The sequence below is a fragment of the Rhea americana genome, unplaced genomic scaffold (genome assembly GCF_003343005.1).
Source record: "Rhea americana isolate MKP2758 unplaced genomic scaffold, rheAme1 scaffold_142, whole genome shotgun sequence".
Lineage (NCBI taxonomy): Eukaryota > Metazoa > Chordata > Aves > Rheiformes > Rheidae > Rhea > Rhea americana.
In genome coordinates, this window is record NW_028185506.1 from 820,891 (window position 1) to 829,417 (window position 8,527).

At 42.6% G+C, this 8,527-nt stretch overlaps 1 pseudogene; it reads right to left on the minus strand.

Annotated features, from left to right (window-relative positions):
- Positions 1-3,485: 3,485 nt before the first annotated feature.
- On the minus strand, positions 3,486-4,791 carry LOC146599274 (uncharacterized; annotated as a pseudogene).
- Positions 4,792-8,527: the final 3,736 nt, after the last annotated feature.

Here is an 8,527-nt window from a genome sequence, read left to right on the forward strand (position 1 = left end):
TATATTTGCACCTACTCAGGACACTGCAAGGTGCTTTGAGTCCTCCTTTTTACATTTGAGTAGATGGTATCAGGTATTAGAAGAGCTAAACAATATAAACTATTGAAAAATCATACAGGTATGTCAGCACTCACAATAGGTAAGAAACAAGAAACTTTGTACCAGTTTCCTGAAAACAACAATTAATCCAGAAAACAACACATACCAGTTCAAGTTGTTTTTGCCTATTGACCTAGAATGTTTCCAATACTTTGCAAGCAATCTATAAATAAGTACTTCTCCACATAGTATTTCCCTGCACTATACTGAATGGGGTCAACTTCTCAGCAAATCTCTCAGCAGCCATTAAAGTATGTTCTGGTCACATTCAATTATTTGTGGTCACGAACTTTGTGTGCTTATGAACATGAACTGTTTTCAGAACTGCTCAAGTCCTTACGAAGCTGGTCCTTAGAAGATAGTTATGCTGAAGTTGACTCATAAAATCAATGATTGTTGTTATTTGTTATCATTCAATACAAAAAGTCACTAAAGTTGTATTTAATAATGATTTTAAAGAAATAATATGTTGAGTAAAAAGATAAGAAACAAGAATATTCATGCAAAGGATTTCTGTGCAGTCAAAAAGATCTATAAATTCCTATTATTCTCCAAAAGGCCTCAGCAAAAGATAGCCTAAGAAAACTATCCATGAGATCTGTCAGAGCTTTTGTGTTTTCAGCTACCTTGGATTAAATGACAACATTGTTTCTTCTATTTCTACTTTTCTTTTACCAGCAAAATTCTGGGGATGGGCAATGTCTCTTCCTCTTTCCTGGTGCTTGCACCGAAATGGGAGTTCTTTGCAGTTCACAGGCCCAGTTATTTAGTGTCTTTTTCTCAAGGTTTTCATGCCATGGGAGTCAGAGGAACTCAGGGGCTACACAGTGACTCACATATTCCAGTGATTTATTTTAAGGGTCTCTGAATTAACTGTGAAGAAACAGAAGCAACAGAATATGGAAATGAGTATTAATCCTCTCTTCCCTTCATCCATCATTTATTCTTTCTGATTTATGCCAGTCCACTACATTCTGTAGGAAGCTTCCTAAATAAAATCATTGATCCATATATCATTTATAGATAAATTGTTGATGAAGGATGTCTCAAATGTAACTCAAAAAGGGAAGAGGGAAAAGGTAAAGAAAGGTTGACCCTTTTTTCTTGTTACGTATTTATGCAGTTTGATGATGAAATTTTCATTATAAATACTCTGCAGACCTATACAATGGTGATTTACCTTTTCATGTGAAGTTCAAGGATTCTCTACTTTGTCTTCTTGGATGCTTATGTGATATCAGAAGATGAATGGAAACAAATGCACTATGATTGGATCACAGAATCACAGAATGGTTGAGGTTGGAAGAGACTTCTGGAGATCATCTGGTCCAGCCGCCCTGCTCAAGCAGGGTCACCTAGAGCATGTTAGACAGGGTTGCATCCAGGTAGGTTTTCAATATCTCCAGAGAATGAGACTCCACAGCCTCTCTGGCCAACCTGCTTCAGTGCTCTGTCACCTTCAGAGTCAAGAAGTTTGTCCTCCTATTCAGGTGGAATTTCCTGTGTTTCAGTTTGTGCCCATTGCCTCTTGTCCTATCACTTGGCACCACTGCAAAGAGTCTGGCTTCATCCTTTTGACACCGTCTCCTAAGATATTTGTAGACATTGATAAGATCCCCTCTCTTCTTCTCTTGGCTAAATAAGCCCAGCCTAGCTCTAGCAGCCTTTCTTCATAGGAGAGATGCCCCAGTCCCTTCAATATCTTTGTAGCCCTATGCTGGATGAGCTCCAGAGAGAGTTCCATGTCTATCTTGTACTTGGGAGCCCAGAACTGGATGCAAGTACTCCAGATGTGTTTTTTCCATGGCTGAGTAGAGGGACAGGATCACCTCCCTCAACCTGCTGGCAACACTCTTCTTAATGCACCCCAGGAGACCAGTAACCTTCTTCCTGGCCACAAAGGCACATCGCTGGCTCATGGTCAACTTGTTGTCCTCCAGGACTCCCAAGTCCTCCTCTGCAGAGCTGCTTTCCAGCAAGTTAGCTCCCAGCCTGTACTGGTGTGTGGGGTTATTCCTCCTTAGGTGCAGAACCCTGCACTTGCCCATGTTGAACTCCATGAGGTTCCTCTCCACCCAACTCTCTAGCCTGTTCAGATCTCTCTGAATGCCTCCACAGCTTTCTGGTGTATCAGTGATTCTTTTCAGTTTGGTATCATCAGCAAATTTGCTGAGGAGGCACTCTTCATCCAGGTCATTGATGAATAAGAAAAAAAGACTGGACCTAGTACTGAGCCCTAGGGGATACCGCTAGCTCCAGGTCTCCAGCTAGACTCTGTGCCACTGATGACAACCTTCTGAGCTCTGCCATTCAGGCTGAAAATTATTTTAACTGTGACTGTTCAATTGGTTTGATCCTTGCCATTTTTGTTCACAGGCATTTAACAAAAAAGACAGTAGGAAGGAGAAAACTTGTGTTCAATTTTGAACCTTTCCAGCCCTGCTCTTTCGGGACAGAACAAGCTTCCTTCTCCTTTCTCTGACTGTAAGGGGAACTCAGAAGAATTTCCTTAGACCAGCTTTTACTCTTATAGCATTGCCAGTTTAAAAAATAAGCAAAAACAAATCAAAGAGAGTAACAGCACAAACCATTTGTTTTTTTCCACAGAAAAGCTCTAGGGGGAATCAAATATTACCCCCTTTCACAGTTAAAAATTGTTAACAAATGGAGATAAAGTGTCCCTAAGTGAGTACAGCATAGGCCATAGCAGAACAAGCACCCCACAAAGTTATTGACAGTGTATCCTAATAGGGAAATTCCATGGCAACTCCACAGGCAGAAGGAACCCCCATCTATGCAGGGACCTTTGTCTTGTAAAGATCCAGCTCCAAAGCTTTGGGATAGACTTTGGGATAGACTGTACTTTTCCCTTAGAACGACAACCTCAAAAGGCTTTTTTGAATCACTAAAGCTAACATTTACTAGCACAAAACCTACATCAGTGACCCCAGAGTGAGGTAGAAGAGAAATACATGGGAATTATGAACGAGTTTTCTCTACCTTCAGTACCCTCCTTTCGTCCGATAATAATGTCAGTCTAGCAAAGCTTGCAGTAATTTCCTGCATTTCATCAATGACTTTGGATGTCTAGAAAACAGAGTTTCTTCATTATTACTAAGGTAAATCTGCGCAGCTCTTCTCTGACCCCACTCAAAAGTCTTCTAGTTGCTGTGCAGCTTGCAGAACTCCTGCTTCACACACCAGGAGGATCTCCTTTTCCTCTGCCCAGCTGAGCATGCTTGGATGCTCTCAGAGAAGACACAACCTTTCCTCCCTTCAGAAGTTGTGCCCTGGTCCATAAAGCAGCAGCCCCAAGAAGAGAAAGAAGAAATCTTCTTTCCTACTGCTTGGTTGCTTTCTGTTAAGATCTTGTACTCAGAGTACATCTAAGCTAGTTCCAATTCTCTTTTTTTTTCTGGCTGATAATCACTATTCCAGTGCCAGAACCATTTTTCCATGCAGTGGGAAACAAACTGGCAGAAAGAGAACCCTTTATCCCAATGCCCAGGTACAGTCCCTGAGCATGAGAAGTAGAAATGCCACTTGGCTACACAACAGGCATAAACAGAGGAGAAATAATGCAAGGATTTCTGGAACATCTCTTTGGCAGAGGGTTCTCCCTCTCCAAAAGTCTCCAAGAAGTGTCATGTGCACCCTCAAAGGAGATTTAGACTAACTGGAGCTTCATTTGGAATTGCCACCCATCAGCAGGGAATTCTTTATCCACAGTAAGTTGGCCTCACCAGCATTTTGGGACATTTCCAGAAGTTCTCATCAGTTGATTTGATTTTATAGTTGTAGATCTACCAACTGTAGAAAAGGTAGACAGGATTACAAACACTATAATACAGCCAAGGAAAATTGTATAGGAATCAAAAGAATCCTGATCAGTAAATGAGATGATGGCAACAAACAATTGCAAGCCTTCCGAAATGGAGGTATGTATCACAGGGATACTACTGAATAAGGTACAGGATGATCCCCTAGAGGATACCTCATTAATCATCTAGATGGCCTTCCTGTACGCCGCAGTATTTTCACAGACCATACTCAGCTGGTCAGGTAGCACCTCACTGAATGTGCCTCCTCTCCATTTTGGAATTAGCTGATCAAAGGCCAGCAGGGATTTCCCATTGCATAGGGATGGACAGCTGTAAGGAACTAGAGTGGCATTCTTCAAATCACCTTGATAGCTTTATCCAAAAAGTGGACATCACTGGTGTCAAGGTAAGTCAAATGGGTGAGGTGCAGAGACACAATACATGGCACCAGTATCATGGAGATCACTGGTTTGCTTTCCGTATAGTCTTGGAAGATTGACAGATTTGCTTTTAGAAGGCACCACTCTCTCTGAACAAAGTCAGGACTGAGGACTAAGATAATCTTCTGTCTTTCTTGAATGCACTCAACCATGTGTTCAATGATAGTTTTACCTGGGATAAAGTCCCTCTCATGATAACAGGCCTTCAATTTGGGAATCATGGCTTCTGGGAAAGGTTCCTTGCCCAGGCTGAATCACCGCTGCTATAACTGATGAAGATGTGGTGAGTCTTATGGGTTGCCACTGCAGGCAGCTCAGGGAGTGCCTGTGGTCTGAAGATCTGTCATTCCTGCTCTTGCAGATAAAGTAGAGCTTATCTCACTGACAGGTGTATCTGAAATGGTTTTAATTTCTTCTTTAAAATCTATCATGCCTTCTGGTGAGTCTGCTGTAAAAGCAAATCAAGAAAGCACAAATGATGAAATTTTGCTGAATAAAAAGAGACAGAAGCATAACGGCATCATTTTCCAAACTGTTCTGCCTATTGAAGGCATGTCATTTTGCTCATCCATGCCTTTCTCTTCATGGGCTACATTATGTGTCTGTGCACTTAATGTTTTTGCATTGACAAAAGCGCTGATATTGGTGACTGGGTCTCAGTTCAGGAATTGGGGCATCAAGCATCTGGCTCAGTTTCTGACTTCAGTTCAAGTCCATGCTGGATATTTCTGTCATATTGGTGAGCACTGGTTCATACTTTAATTTAGCTCAGTGCGATTATTTCTAAGAGTATAAGTTTTTCATCCAGGTAGAATTTTAATTAAAGTTATGATAATCATTAGTATAGTCACTATAGTAACGCTAAGAAGCTATGACCATGTATTCTATTCAAGCACTTACAACAACAAAATTCCTTAGTCACTAATAATATTATGATCTACTTCAGATTTAGTATTAGGAAAGCATAGACTGTACAGTTAACTGCTTTTGATATTATCAGCAGGGTGAAGCAAGATGCAAAGCTACTGCCATATGTGCAGCAACTCTCTGTATTTAGCTTTCTGCAGACTGCAGGAAAATGYCCTGTGGTCCACAGCTCAGCCTTCTGAAGGCAGATTGCAACTTACTTCAGCTTAGCTATGCAAGATAAGAAGGAGTCTAACAGTTTTGCCTTGGAGCCCTTTTTAAGAACCAGGTATGACTGCAGTGTGGATTTTTGTTCTTGGGGCAAAAAAACCTCTGAAGCTATGGCACCAAACATCCACACTGGAGAAGCTGTGGAGAGAATACACTGACCTCTCCGAAACAGCAGTGCAACATGCCTATTCTTCATGGACAATGAGTTTATATTAAGCCTCAGGCACTGCCACTCTATTTTGTTCCAGTATTGTGCAGGGTCTGATTAGTCCTCGGAAATTTCATTTTTCACAAAGTATATGGCATGCAAAGTTTCAGGTGATTTTGCTTTATGATATCAAAGAGAAATAAGGGGTGCCAAAATTGTAAATATCAGCTGAGTCCTCCTAATGCTGAATATTCTCATCTCACAAAGAACTGGAAGTCCAGCACCCAAATAAAATACAGGACAGCTTGCTGAGGGCTCCTCACACGAACAGTGCATGGCATTCCTAAATGTCTCAGGCCTCTTCCTTATTCCCTCTGACAGCTCATTACATTCTCCTCCCTCTTTTGCTTGCCCTTGTCCTCCAGGGTGGAGGAAAAAACAATTCTCTGCTGAGCTTCCTAGAGGATGTGAAACTGAAACTACACACAGCTGCCTGCTTCCGCAGAGAGAGAGGAGCCTGAGCAAGAGTCCTCTTTGCTCTCAGTCTTTTAGTTGATAGTTCAGTGTGTATTGCAGTCTCACTGAGTCTCTGAGCATTCAGTACCTGTGCTTCCTCCAGCCTCTGCAGGGATTACTGCATTGCTGCCTCCCCTCTGTCCCTCCTACCTCACACTTCTAGTATAGGAGTGGCCTGATGAGATTCCTTCTACTTCTTACCCCAACTTTACATTTGCTCAGACACTTCGCTAACATATGCCTTCTACCTACACTCTGGAGGAGCAGCTGAGGCCTTAGGGAGGCTTTCCTGCTTACCCTGCAGACACATGGGGCTTTTCCCTGCACTGCTCCAATCCAATGGACTGGAAATCACTACAATTGAAGGAYAGCTGCACCGGGGGGGAGGAAGGAAGCATCTACTCATCAGATGAGAAGAGGTGAGACACTCTCAAAGACCGAGGAGGACAGGAGTTTCCTGGCGCTCTCTGCCAGCAGCCAAGAGGAAGAGAGACAGAAGGACAAACAGGCAGCTACCCACTTAGCTCTGGGGTTGGTGGTTTGAGTTAATCTGACCTTGTCATTATGAAGGAGCTTTAGACTTTGTAATAGGAGGGGAGGGGAGGGCAGTTGGCAAGAAAACCAACTTCTGATATTTTCTGGTTTATAAAGCTCAGGCTCTACCCCCAGGGAACTCATCTCTCTTACCTTCTCCCCCAAAACATGCTGGGGAGGAGGGCACCAAGCTCTGAAAACAGCATCACAAGGATAGTTTGGGCCTCTGTGCTCCAACCTTATAGGGAAGTAGCCCCAGGCAGAAATAGAGCATCACTGGCATCTCCAGTTACTCTCCTTCAGGGGTCAGGGACTTTCCTGACCCTACCCAAAATGCCATGCCCTCCTGGGGCAAAAGCAGAGAGAAACATGAGAACAGACAACTACAGGTGAGGGGGAGCAACCAGAAAAGAAGGGGTATGGGGTCAAAGTTAGATCATGGGTGGCAAGAGGAGGGGGATAATGAAAGGTGTCCAGGTATCTGAGTCTTGAGCTGATAAAGAAGCAGAAAGCCATAAAGTGCTCAGAAGCTTGCATCTCCTGGTGGTGTGGAGGCTAGCCTGCTTAGGCTTGGAGGAGATGAGCAAGGAGGTGGATCCCAGAAATTGGTGAGGCCCCTGGTGGGGAATGGAGAGAGAAAGAGGTGTAATGAGAAAGGTAGTCAGAGCCTCAGCAGCTCTAGAGAAACCGGAAGAGACACTGCAGCCTGGCAAGACTGTCTCCATTATACTGTGAAGGGGCATCAGTCACTGGGCCCTATGAACTGCCCATGGTCACTCCTTCATGAAGGACTGTTTCTGGCTGGCTGCAGAGCAAGGTCTGCATAGAGACTGGCCCAGTGAGGTGCCTCACCCTTGCCAGGCAAGCAGATGCCCTGTCTCTTGGTGTCTGCATGACATGAAAGGAGAGGAAATGGAGGAATGTACAACAAAAGGGGTGTTTGCATGGTATGGATTGGAAACAGCTTGGCTGCAGGTTGTGCAGCCAGTTCAGGTGTGATGTATAAGATGACTAGAGGAGCTCTTGGAGCAGTGGTACCCAACAAAATTACAGAGAATTTAAGAGTCTCAGCACAACAAAGGAAAACTCTTTATTAGATGACTGGAAAGAGGGAAAAAGAAATCATTCCATACAATTGTAAGATGGAGAAAAGGGAGCAGTGCCTTACTCCACTGCTAGAGTAAGGCAGGCCACAAACAGCAAGGAGCAAGCACCTGGGCTAGTGTGGCCTGAGAGTAGTGATCTTTCAGACAAGCCCAGCTCACTGCTCTGCATTTGTATTCAGCTCATATGTCTCAACTGGAATAACTGAATCATTACTAATAGTATAACTATTTACACCTTTTCTTATCGTGGTTTTGCTCCTACATATGAATTTTTGGTATCAATAATCATTTTGTCAAGAAACAGTATTATTATTTCTTATTAAAAATAATATCAATGCAGATCAATGAATATAGATTTTGTTCTTTCTCCTATCTTTCATGGGAGTTATGCAATTTAATGCAACTCTTAAGACACACTGGCAGAAGTATATGTGTAAACATGCATTTATGCAATGCATTGCAATAGATCATACCTGCAATATATGCACTCAGGTACAGTTTTATCYTTTAAGTAAAACACTTTCAAAATGAAGTTGAATTTTCATAGTCTTGCACTTTTGGATATGAACTAAACTAATGGGAAGGCTCAGTGAAATATACAGTGTCTTTCCATTTTAATTGACAGAAAAAATAAGACCTCAGAATATACACACTTGCTACTGAACTGGGGGAAGAAATGGCACTGATACAACAGATTGACGTTTAGTTTTGATAAGTGCTTTGGCA